The sequence below is a fragment of the Lepisosteus platostomus genome, chromosome 1, assembly GCF_059453375.1.
Source record: "Lepisosteus platostomus isolate fLepPlt1 chromosome 1, fLepPlt1.hap1, whole genome shotgun sequence".
NCBI lineage: Eukaryota > Metazoa > Chordata > Actinopteri > Semionotiformes > Lepisosteidae > Lepisosteus > Lepisosteus platostomus.
Window position 1 is genome coordinate 10,149,262 of NC_142611.1, and position 13,205 is coordinate 10,162,466.

Genomic DNA, 13,205 nt, shown 5'->3' on the forward strand with positions numbered 1-13,205 from the left:
ACCCACAGAGCTGGTTTGAATTAAAACAGAAACAGCCCAAAACTCTTCCAGCACATTCCTTAGTTGAGTAATTACTCAGGTTCAGCGGCCAGAAAAAAACAATACACAGTGAAAAAAAACCCAGTGACATACAATAAATTCTGCAAATTTTAATAGAGCAGAATTCCGTTATTCTGATGATTTAATCTTAGTTTCAAGAACTATTGATCTGACAGGATAAAACAATTTAAAAATGAACAGTTAATATAACATTCAAGAGCTAATGCAGAAAACAGTACCTCATTTGTACACTTGAAAAACTTTCTGATTTCACTTGAGTCTGTATGGTATGTTATTGGAGAACTATTTTATGTAATATCACTTTTGGGAAAAGTACAATAGATTTTTCCATATGTTTTTTTGTAGATATGGTATCGCTTTCAGCAGACTCAACCGATAACTCCCCATAGGAAAGGGTGTCTTGCTTTCCTTGTAAGTATTATGTAATCCAGTTTGCATCAGCCTCTGTAATGCTACACTTTGGCAATATGTCATTTCTTTGCATTCAGCCAATAGAAAAGAGGCTGGTCCCTGTAGAATAGCTTTTTATAAAGGATACTTTTCAGCATTTAGAAATTAGTGAATAGAACAACTGAACTTTTTGAAATCACTTGGCCTTGTATCCTTGATACACTGGAGAGAGCTGTGTTTTCACTCACAGCATTCCTTACTCACTAGAGAAAAATACTGTGATCAGTAAAACAAAACTGAAGTACAGTATAACCCCCAGATTACTTTAACTTTAAACAGCACAGTCATGGTATGGTTTTTGCCTTCAGAATAAAAAAAACCTCTCACTGAGCATCATGGGTTTTTTCCCAAAACATTCCTTACCTTCATAACAAAATAAAAGCTTTAAGAGTCATTCCTATAAATAATATTATTTCAATACCAAAAATCCGAGTTAGAACATGTGAAACATGTCATACCCTTAGATATTTGACCAATTCAAATACAATTATGAAGATGACGAAGTCTTAGAAGGAGAAAACAAATGTTGCCCCTGTACCTTAAGTTCCCAGGATGAAACGTCAAGAATTTACACTCACTTTTAAAATCTCATTGACAAACAAACCTGTCAGAAAAGCCTGTGCCAGTGTTTTTATCTAATGGCTCGAGATCTGTAAATAATACTAGAGCAGTGCTGATTTCAAAGAACATTAAAGGAACCAAATTGTTTGTACTGCTCCTATTTTTTGGTTTCTCAACCACAGGCACACAGAATGCAGCATTTCTATACAGCAGATTGAATTTCAGGGATAAACACCCAGACCATTACTGTACAGTCAATAAACCATTGTGATGAAGGAAAGCAATCAGCATTGATTTTAGTTCACAGGCTCTGTCTGACAGGATATATCAAAGAGTGGAAAAGCAGGCAGTGAAGATCGGGTTTCGGCTCTGTATTTCTGGAGATTGTACAGCACAAGTGCCACACCTGCTGCATTCATAGAAGACAAACTATTTCACATCACTGCTTTTCAAAAATTAAATACAGTACAGTATTTAAGAAATATACTCCATGTATGTACAAACTGGGAGGTTTTCCAGCTGCATGTAACAACCATAAGTGTTGAAAAGCAACTGTCACTGCCAAGTGGGCAAAATCCAAAGGATAATGAAAGAAAACGTACTTAAAGAAAAAAACAGATGTGAACATACACTTTAGCAATTCCTCATCTCGTTTTGTGAGAGCTTTTAATTTATATAATCAATAGCTCCAATAGAAGATGTCCTTAAAAAGTCTCTTATGGTTTTTTAAGCCACAGAAGAGATACAAGTCAAGACTAATAAAATGTGGTAAACTTTAACTCAGCATGACATTTATTCCAAACACTGCAGGCCATCTTATGTTTCAGCATCTTGTCAGTCTTATTTATTTTGGATTCTAACTATGGGAAATGTATCGTAGAAAAAAACAATATTGCAGAATGCATGTACAGACTTTGAGGGCAGAATAAACCAAGCGAAACCACTATTAACAACACACGGTATTGTTATTATGGTATACTGTCCTGTATATAGACATAAAAGTCTACATATAATAAATCTTAATAACATGACTTCAGTATTAAACAAAACAGCTTTGAAAATAATTTTAACTTCCAGGGGCATACTGTTATTATCACGCAATTAAAAAGGGCCTTTTTCTCTATGAAGACGAACAGGGACTGATACATTTTAATTTAGGATTAGTCTGTACATTTAACATTTAACATTTAACTGTTTTTGCTCACATCTAACGTCTTTCACTCATAAGTTTAATCTGAACATTCAAAGTCTGCATAAAAATAATGACTTAAACAAGCATATTCACTATCTTCCAATGAATCCATACTTTTGTAACATTTGGCACAGCTCAGCTCTTAATTTGTATAGTTATGAAGTAAAAGGCTCATGTTCATTTCAAGGCCTAGCTTGAAATCCTATACTTCAGAGCTCATCTAATGGCCTGTTCATGACTAGGAAGGCCATTACTTGGTCATTAAAGTTTTAAGTACAAATTACTAAGCTCCTCAATCTGGCATCCCACAACTGCTACCCAATTCTGTGCGTCAGTAACAAGGCATGGTTGCATCCCTTGCAAAAACACACAAGCAGTCTGATTTTACAGGTTTTTTTATCTTTAAATAATTGCATAGAATTAATTTTAATTTATTTTCTTGCTTGGTTGAAAACGATTACTTCACAGGTCTCCAAAACATCCATACAAAATCTGTTATTTTCTGTCTGATTCACCTCATAGATAGATAGATACTTTATTGATCCCGTGAGGGAAATTGCAGTGCAACAGCAGCTTAACACACACAACACAGCCACAGTGTAACGAATTATATACTAATAGTACAATACATACAATACAAGAGTTACTCACAGTCCGGACACACAAGAGGAAACTAGAACAGAACAGTACACAGAAAATCGTATCACACGTATGAATATAAATATAAATATAGATATAGATATAAATATAAATATATTGCACAGGTCCCTGGCATATATTGCACAAAAAACGGTTGTAAATGGGAAAAGAAATGGCTCATGGCTTTCTATATTTTAAAATAGTTAATTGCAATACAACTTCAATAAAGTTAGTGTTAAAACGTTTAAAAGTGTTTTCGTAAGTTGACCGATTCACCATATATAAAATACATCATACCTTTTGTTCCCAATGTTACTTTTCTAACGTACACTTTTACCAACTTCTTTTATTGTTGTGGCTAAGCAGCACAGTTTGGGTCTGCCGAGACACGCGTTTCAAGACTGGAACAGAAATCAACGGTTTGAAGAACATGAAAAACAGTATAAATGTGGTCATGCACATCTGGAGAATGTTCTTTTCCCAATGTTGTCTTTTCACAAAGAAAGACGATACCCAGTATTTTGTAATAATTGTTGGTGAGTTTGACAGCAAAGTCAAAGAAGCATTTTGTGTAAACAGCAGTGCTTACAAAACCCTGCTTAAAACGATTTCATGCCACCAGGATTATAGCTTTGACAAGAGGTACAATACCATTCCAGGATCCCTTCCTTACCCCCGATTTTCGGTTTTCCTTCTTTGACAACTCTTACTGATTCGCTCAGGGCGTCATCTCTCTCGAAAACACACAAGACTCTCCTCTATCAGTATATCACACTCTCTCGATCTTTTACAGTTCAGATCTTCCCACAGAATACTTCCCTCACAATACTTGGTATAAAAGGCACCCGGCTCTCCCATTCTCCCTTTTCCTTCTCAGGGGTACTAGGCCACCCCTCCACCCCTCCATAATGCCTAAATTCACTAAGTGTGAGATGTTCCCCTACTATGTTAAAAGGTAGTGTCTCGCTCCTCCTGTGTGGAGACCTGCAGGAAGCCCTGGTCTAGGCAATACACTTGTTCACAAGACTTGGCCAAGTGCTCTAGCACACCTGTCCATTACTTGACATGTCTCTCAATACAGCATCCTCCTCTGCAGCTTGGAGAGTCCATAACCATGTTAGCCAACCCCATTCAGTCCTGAGGAGAACTCCTCAGAAAGAAAATCCAAACGGGGTTTTCCTCTTAGTGCAGAGATAATAGAGGTACTGCGTGCCACCTTTTTCTTTAACATGACTCTGGCTTCTTACGCTTTGTTATGCAAAACAGGTTTTAACACAGATTACAACAGAATTTTTTTAATACTACAGAATCACAAACACTGAACCCAACGGATTTGAAATCTGAGCAAGGATTATACCCCCTCTTTGTGAGATTCAAAACATTATTCTTCCTTGTGTTGTCAATATCAAACGCAAACAAATACTAATATCACCTTGTCAGCAAAGTGCTGGCAATGTTTTAGAAAAGCCATGGGGCCAGGTTGTCAGTTTGCAGCTCTCTAATGTATAGTATACTATTGTCTTGTGTTAGACTTGAGAACACTGAAGAGCACAATAATATTCCAATAAAAATGTCATTTAAATTTACCACTGTTTCACATCATGAAGTTCATTAGATTTCCACAGCAATACACTTTAGGTTTGAAGAAGGCAACATGAGTGTCTTTCATTAGATTTCTTTACTAACACTGTAGTGTTTCAGAGTTCCCTTCTAGGGCTGTGTGATGTGTGACTTGTCACACTACAGGAATGGAAATCAAGATTCGTGTTCCTGACTGTCCTTTAAATTATTCTAATGCTTGTAACTCTATGGACGTGTACTACAGATGAAAATAAATGATCTAATCCTATATACACATTTTAATTTTTGTTTAACAATCCTTATTTAGTACTCATATCATGCAGTGTTTACAATGAAATCAAATAATTTTTCTATAATGTACTTCTGAACCTAACGAACCTTACTTTAGGAAGTCAGTTTAGCCATATGGCTTCAACAAAGCAGTCTGAAAAATTATAATCACATAAGAGACACATAACACAGTACTATTTACATAAGAACTTACTGATTTTCCTCACTTCTTCATGTGACCACTGCATTGTTTCTCACACTTTACAAAGAACTTCTTTCCTCCCTAGAGAAATTGTGGTTTGCATGGTATTGTTACAGCTGTTTTCATTTAAAACCTTTCAGCGTGTCAATAATATAAAAAAGCAATTCAAGCTGCACTGCAGCATATGTGCTGTTGAGTACATACAGTGTGTATATATGTTAATATTTTATATCATTTCTGTCTGTTATTGTTTTCTTTTTATAATAACTATAATTTCTCCTGGGGCGGCATGTCGTTACAGTGGTTAGCACTGCCGTCTCGTAGCGCTGGGGCTCTGGGTTCAATTCCAGATCTGGGGCGCTATCTGCGTGGAGTTTGTATGTTCTCCCCGTGTGCACACGGATTTTCTCCGGGTGCTCCGGTTTTCTCCCACAGTCCAAACACATGCTGGTAGCTTAGTTGGCTTCTGGGAAATTGGCCCTGGTGTGAGTGTGTGTGTTTGTAACTGTGTGTCTGCCCTGAGATGGACACCAGTCCCATCCAAGGTGCACCCTGCCATGCTCCAGTTACAGTACAGTATGTGCCCTGTGACCCTGAATTAGATGAAGTGGTTCTAAAATGGATGGAAAGTGCTTCACATATAGGTGGGGACCCACTACGTCCACCATTGTACTGCAGCTCCCTGCTAAGTGATGCGCAGCGGTCAGGTCCAGCAGCCCCACTATGCAGTACATCAAGTGGAAAAGTGAGAAATGACTTCACTAGTTTATTAAAGGAAGAAATTCAGGGAGCAGGCCCGGGGTGAAATTTTGACTGGACAATGTATTTTGAAGTACAATTACCATGAGACTGGGTATGAGTAATGTAATTCAGTGTATGGTATTTGATCAAAGGGAAGAGCCTCTTTCATTCATTTCATTCAGTTTCATTTCATTCATAGCTTCTCCCCTGATGATAAACACAAAATGGAAGAACTGGCCAAAATAAACAAAGCCAGGTGAGGATCCACACAGAACAAATAACCATGTAAGTAACCTCAAAGGAAAAGGAAAATCTGTGAAGATTTGCTTTTAAAACTCGCTGCATAAGAGACTACAGAGAGCAACAACACCCTAATGAGGAAGGAAGCAATCGGAACTGACAGATTATAAAAACAATAATAATACAGAGCTTTTCATCCCAAAGGATCTCCAAATGCCAACACAGAGGAGCAGGAGACTCATTTCACTGACCACAGACAACAGCAGGGCAACCATCATATACCAACAGTGAAACTACACAGATCACGTGAAGTGGGACGTTTCTTTTCAACACCAATTGAATTTAAGGGGATCTTTAGGAAGGCCACATTGTTCAAGTGGAATTTGGCCAGAAAAATGGGATCAACGCTCCAATACTGTTGAACAATACTGAAGATAGGAAAAAGAAATGCTTGGTTAAATCAAAACAATGACTAGTAAACACCTGCAGATAAGAGAAAAAGATATATTAATCCCATAAATTCTATAATTGCCTGGTATTTCACATCATACTAATCAAACCCTTGATTAGTTATATTTTAAAACTCTATTATTATTCTATTTCTATAAAACTAAATTTTCTATTAAATCATGTTCATCATCTACTATACATTCAAAGCCAGGTGTACTTTATATGCAAAAATCAAGTAACTTTGCTTGGAACATAAAAATATAATACCTCTCATGTGTTAAGTTATCTTATCTTTCATTTTCTATAGCACTTTTTATCAAATCCGGAGCTATAAAAAGCTTAATGTGAATGTTTTTGGCTTCCTCTCATCTTTCATCAGTAAAATGTACTTTATGAAATGCTTTATTAGAAAAAAATCAGATATTGACACAATTGTCAATACCCTTACACTCTTATTTCTACAAAGTGACCAATTAAAGTCAGAGAAGTAAGGATCATTCACGTACAGCAGCTAACAATCAAAACAAAAGTCTTCCACTGGGAAAACCGTGGAAGACTTACTATAAACTTTCTTTTTCAAAATTGAATAGTTTGGAGGGGCAGTCAGGGACTCAAAAAGGACACAAAACGCAGCTGTTGTACCCTGTTTGACTTAAAATCATTTCAATCAGATGCACAGCTGTACAAATGCAAATTGCTTTGAGTAAAAGTCAGACAAATCAATTAAATAAACCACTGTTCTGTCCTGCAAAATATTCATAACGTAACACTCTTGTTGAATGAGAAACATCTGGGAATCTGAAAACAAAAGGAATCAAAACATTGATGGCCTGAGTTATAAATGATTTGAAATTCTATCCTATTATTATAAGGTGTGGCATTCTTGATATTTACTCATCCTGAGCTGGAAGGAAGAGTATACAGCTAGCCATTTGTTATTCTGATTAAGCAAAGTGCTTCCTTAGAGTTCAAAAGACAATTTCAGGGCTGTGTCCACTCTGCATTATGGCCCACAATGCAGTAGCATAAGTTGATTGCTGCAGACTAATGTAATAAGCCAACATTACCATTAGCAATACTTCCTGTAAGTCACATGATAGAAAAATGTCTCCTTGGGGAATTAGGGAGAAACACACTCCGCACGACACTTTCATTAGGAATATCATTTGGGGTTTTCATTGTGCTTCCGCTTCACCTTGGCGATTACAAAAATAAAGGTCTCAGCAAGCGAGTTTGTGTAACTGGCATACACAAAATAATTAACAAGGACATGGACAAGTTAACTCTTTTGAAAAGATAATACCCTGTGATCTTTTAAATCACATAATCCAACTGAGTTTATGTGGCATGTGTTCTTCTTTAAATGTTAACCTATATATGTTTTAAAAAAGAATCATACTTCGACTTCAGATGTTTACCACAAAACATTACACAACACAGAAAATTATTAGAAATTAAACTCAAACTGCTATTAAGAAGTCTGTCCATCATTTGCCAGTCATTCATTTTCTTTCTGTATTATCAAGATAAATCATGGACAAGGCTGATAACTATTAAAACATACTGCACATCTACATTACTTTCAGTTTCAAAGGTTTCAATTAATACTTGACCTTGTACTACATTATTAATCTAGTTGAATATTCTATTTTATACTAGCAAATAATGTAAAAAAAACTGTGGATGTGTGCATTTTTAACATGGGTTTTTCATTCACAAGTTATGTCATATGGAACTAATGCCAAACAATCATTTGTGAATCAACGTATTTGCAAATAAAGAATATAAAAGGAGTTTTTTTTTGTTCAACAGTTCACGTGCATTGTCATGCCTGGATCAAATTATGATTATGAGGTTTAAATAGACACACGTTTTGATTTTAAAGCTAAAATAAAGTTGACATTTCTGCCCGCACTTAAAATCTTAGCTCATGAACACCGTGGAGAGACGTGGTCTTAAAAGAAAAATAAAGTTTATACAGGTGGTGAACAAAGTGTTATATTATTGAACTTCAGAAAATGTCAAATAGAAAATGCCACTTGCCGTAATATAATACAAATCTCCCAGGGTGGGGATTGGTGAAAACATTCCTTGCACCGTTTCTCAAGAAAACAGAAGGGAGGGGCTAAGGGAGAGGTTTGGCTTTGATTATATTGCAACATGAAAGCTGTCTAAGCACCAAACACACCACAGCCAAACCTATTCACAATAAATGCATTTCAAAGTTGCATACAAAAGAAAGTCAGTTCTTCTAAATACACGTGATAACGAAAAGCATCCTGTATATAAAACACCTGGACAAACAAACAAGGAACTATTGCAGTATCTCTGTATAACCTGGCAACAGCAGATGATGAAAACACACACACACACACACACACACACACACACACACACAAACAAACAACTCTTTTTAGAAGTTTCAGCAATTTAAACATATAAAGCCAATTTTTGGATCTGTTGACCTCATTAGCTCTACACAAAAACAAGTAATAGCATGTGAATATACACACATTTTGTTTCTAGAATTTACAAAGAATAATATTTAGTGGAAGAAGGAAAAAACATGCAGGGAAAAACATAAAACAGAATACCTATGAACACCTAAGGGTATGGTTTCAATCCAGTGATACAGACAGAAATACACCTGGAAAATAGGAAACCATCTGTCTATAAGTGTTCATCTACTGTACGTTACAGTAAGTGTTTACTCAGAGCAATATATGCCTACTTCATTCCCCAAACAATACTGCCATGCGGCAGCACAGTGGATACTCACTGAGAAGGAGACAGAGAATTGAGTCCTGGTAGAGGGTTCAGATGCACTCTGCTTACAAAGCTCCTAGTGCAGCCTGACAAATGAGTTCTAGAGGACTGTCAGCCACCAGCACTTTCACTTTAATGCACTGTGCTCGCTCTGTACCAATCAGGGCTGGGTCCTCCCCTGTACATCATGAGTCTGCATATCACATCAGCAGCAGAAACACCAATCTCTGAGCATCCTATAGTACACAAATATTACTCCTGCACTCCATGGCCTCCATTATTGGATTGCCTTAACAAAATAAATGATATGGCCTGTTTACTAAGACAACTTACAGAAAACGTCCATTTACATGTATGTATAGCATTTCTCAGTACTATACAATTCATCCAACCCAATTTGCTCTTTTTTAAGCTGGAAGGGAACTGCCAAAAGCCTCAAAAAGAGATACAAAGTTTAAACAAAATAGTTCTGTTTATGCTAAAAATCTAAAGAAGCCATTTTGGATAGACAGAAACAGATTCATATTTTATACAATATGTGTAAAAAACATGTGCACTATATTTAGTTGCAGATCGGTATCGTATTAAATTTATATAACGCGTAGAAGTATTTTAAGCCAAAATAATGTTCTATATTTCACAGAGTATTGCATTGCATTCCATTCCACACATCACAAGAAACTGGTGATGGATGAAATAAGATGAACTACAATTCATTACTTAATTCTGCTGAAATGTGAGGTTATTTAGGTGGGGCAAGACACCTGTGCCAACGTCAACCTAATTATTATGAAGATGAAGCTAATCAAAATAGCTTAGCCTAAGTAAGTCTATAGCAAGGCATAATCCCTGGGAGAATTGCCCCAGGAAGCAGATGTGGCAATTAGTTTAACAGGCAGTACACAGCATTGTGGAAAAGCCTTCTTAGCACTAAGGGCATTATGGCAAAAAGACAAAATATTTGGAGTCAGATTTCATACAAAGGCTACCTGCTATGCATTCTCTTACATGAAAGAAACTTAATTATGTGCTGTATATAATGTATGGCCACTTTGTCACATCATTAGTGATCTCCTGCCTGTACAAGGCTTTTTCCTGTACCCAGAGGCTCAGATTGTAATCAATGACTCTGGAGCAGCTTACTAATTTATTGGGAGGCTGCACGTCCTTGACCTCAAATTTTCAATGTCTCCTTGGTGTAACTAATTTGCCTCCAAAGTCAGATGCCTAACCTGCCCAGTGTTATTCTTTGGGTCAAATGTCAGACTTAATTATCTTCTGTCCAGAGTTCTCTTGATTCCTTTCGGGAGCACTGTTCACTGATGCCATGTCCTCTTGCAGGGCTTGGTAGTTTTTATGACCCAGCTTTCTGTTTTTATAGCCTGAATCTCATTTTCTCAGTGAGGGTCGATATTTTGGCCCACCTCTGTTCTCTCTACCGATCCGTTCACTCGTTATCCGCGTTATCCAACTGTGCAATTTGTGTGCATTAAGACTTCAATGAGAATTTTTGTACCATTTTGGCAATCCGATTACAAAAAAATATATACTGCTGCTCTGCAATACGTCTGGAGGAGTACATCCAGATACATTCCAAGGTTAAAGGAAGATCCTACAATGAAAGGCTAAACTGAACCTTTTTGATCTTAATCAGAGAAGACTTTAGTGGGACCTGATTCATGAATTCATAATGAATATGAGCTCCTTCTGTCTGGGCATGGATTTACACCACCCAGATTCAGGTTCAATTGAACTAAATTATCCTTTATTTTCATGGCTTTGAACATTAACCTGCTCAATTTAGGACAACTGACTGTATATTTTATTTTGCATATTTTTTCTGTCTTCTCATACAACAAACATATGTTTCTTAATTCTAAATGGGTTCATGATGTGTTAAATGTATTGTGTATTGCATGATGTTTCTAAGTTGCCTGCCCAGAAATTTTCCCATTTGGGACAAGAAAAGTAACTTTCAAAGGCACCGACAACGTTAACCCTATTGACTCACAATCAGGGGTGAAGCATGATCTACAGGAAACTACATGGAAGTGCATTTTAAACTAAGAACAGGTGGCTCTGCTTTACATAACTGTATAATGTAGGATATGTTGTGGGCATATGGAACACATCCCCAGCCATGCTGTTGAAGCCGATACCCTAACTTTTATCTTGAAACAAAGGATCAACTAGCCACTAGCAACCAGATGGCCTTGTTTCTAACCTTTTTATGTTCTAATAAATAGTGACAGATCCTTTTTTACTTTCTAATACATTTACCTCTAATACGTTTGCTTCTTCATGTTGCGTGCAGTTTCTGAATCATTCCTGCACTATAGTTAGTATATACTCCTGTTAATGGATATATAGTTATTACTTTCTGTGTAAGATGCCATTGATCCCATTACAATATCTGCCGAAAAGTTTAGGACAGTCCAAAAACAGCATTAAGTTTTATCCATTAGATAAAACATGATTTGCAGAAGGAATTACATACCTTTTGGTACATTAAGAGAGCCACTATACTTAAATAAAGGGCAGAGAATCTGCCCTTAAATATTATATCCTGGGATGTCCACAATTTGAATTTGTACATTGCAGGATAAAACCAGCCTCTGCCCCCCTGCCCCTGTTCACCCCTCTGTGCGTGTCAGCATGGGCACAGGTGGGTGTGGCTGCTGCAGCATGCTGTTGGCACCAGAGAGCTGCAGCTGTGAGCAAGCAGCTATCACACAGCTCCTCCAGGGGATGAACCTGTGGGGAACAGGAGTCTCTCCCTGGCCTGGGAAGCCTTTGGCCTACCCCAGACGAGGGAGATAAATAAGGCCAAACTTGCAGTACGTAAATGCAGTAAAGAGCTTCAGTAAAGAGCTGAGTGCTTCTCGGTTTGAGTTTCTCAGTTACATTCTATCTTGTTGTTGGCACGAATGTTGACACACCCCATGGCTTTCAGGTATATAATATGTCCAAAGTGCTCCTTATCTTTAAAACCTAGACATTTCTTTATCATATATATAATGTGTATAAACATAATATATACAGTAAATACAGTATGTCATTAGTCAATATACCCCCAAATGCTAAAGTTCCAAGTACATATTCAATCGATGAAACAGTACACAGTTCCAACATTACAATCCAACAACAGGGGGACAGACGGAAAACAACCCAGTTCCGGTGTCTAACAACACAGTAATGGGTCCAGAGCAAGAACTGAGGATTGCTTTTCTGGAACTCCAAAACAAATCTTCTAGCTTCATTTCCAGCAGCAAACAATAGCACCCCCTGGCAAGACAATAAGACACATGTCAGACTGACAGCTTTGATCCTCCAGCTCAGCTAGAAGGGAGTTAAGTGGGAACATGTCCCTCTTCGACCTTCTGATGCTGCAGCATCATGGGATGGTGGGATGAACGGTGTTTGTCAACAAAAAACCTTTAAACCTTAAACCTTTCCTAAACCTTTCCTAAAACACCAGAAAGTGAGACTACATGGTCAGCACAGCTGCAAAAAAATAGCTTCAACATTAGCAAAGGGATTTTCAGAGAGTCCTTGACGTGACCCACAATAAATTCCCTCAGCAATAGGAGTGGTGTGTATTAGAGAGCCACTGTTTTGACCTGGTGCACCATGATTCATCAGCAGCTGTGACCTCTGAGGTAAGAAGCTATCTGGCTTTTTCACACTTGATTTTAGGAGGCCATTAAAGCACGGCCATTAAATCATGCTTGTCAGGTTTCGCATACAGAACATCAGCTGACCAAAAAAAGGACTTGGACTATATGGCTGCATACTTGAATAACTAGCTAGAGATCCGCAAGTCATTCAGAGGAAAAGACCTGCAGATCATAAGGCAAATTATCCACATCAAATACAAATTGGAGGGGTAAGGTTTTAGCAAGCTTTGCATATCAAAGATGTACAGAAACTCCAAATTTCAATCCACCTCCCAATTGCAAATCACAAACCCAGCACATGACTTCTCAGACACCAAACTGTATTCTGAGGTGCCGTCATCTTAAGAGAAGGAGGAAGCCTACATGACCAAATTAG

General features: G+C 37.4%; 1 protein-coding gene across 3 annotated transcripts in view; it reads right to left on the reverse strand.

Moving 5' to 3' along the window:
* The window catches only part of LOC148677655 (ankyrin-2-like), a 175,112-nt gene that overhangs the window by 157,321 nt on the left and 4,586 nt on the right, over positions 1 to 13,205 (reverse strand). The window contains exon 1 of one of the 3 annotated variants that reach the window (XM_088616890.1): positions 9,166 to 9,279. The exons of the other annotated variants lie outside the window; for them this stretch is intronic. The gene's annotated coding sequence lies outside the window, so the exon portion shown is untranslated. Of the gene's footprint in view, positions 1 to 9,165; positions 9,280 to 13,205 lie in introns of those variants that run through there. 3 annotated transcript variants of the gene reach the window in all.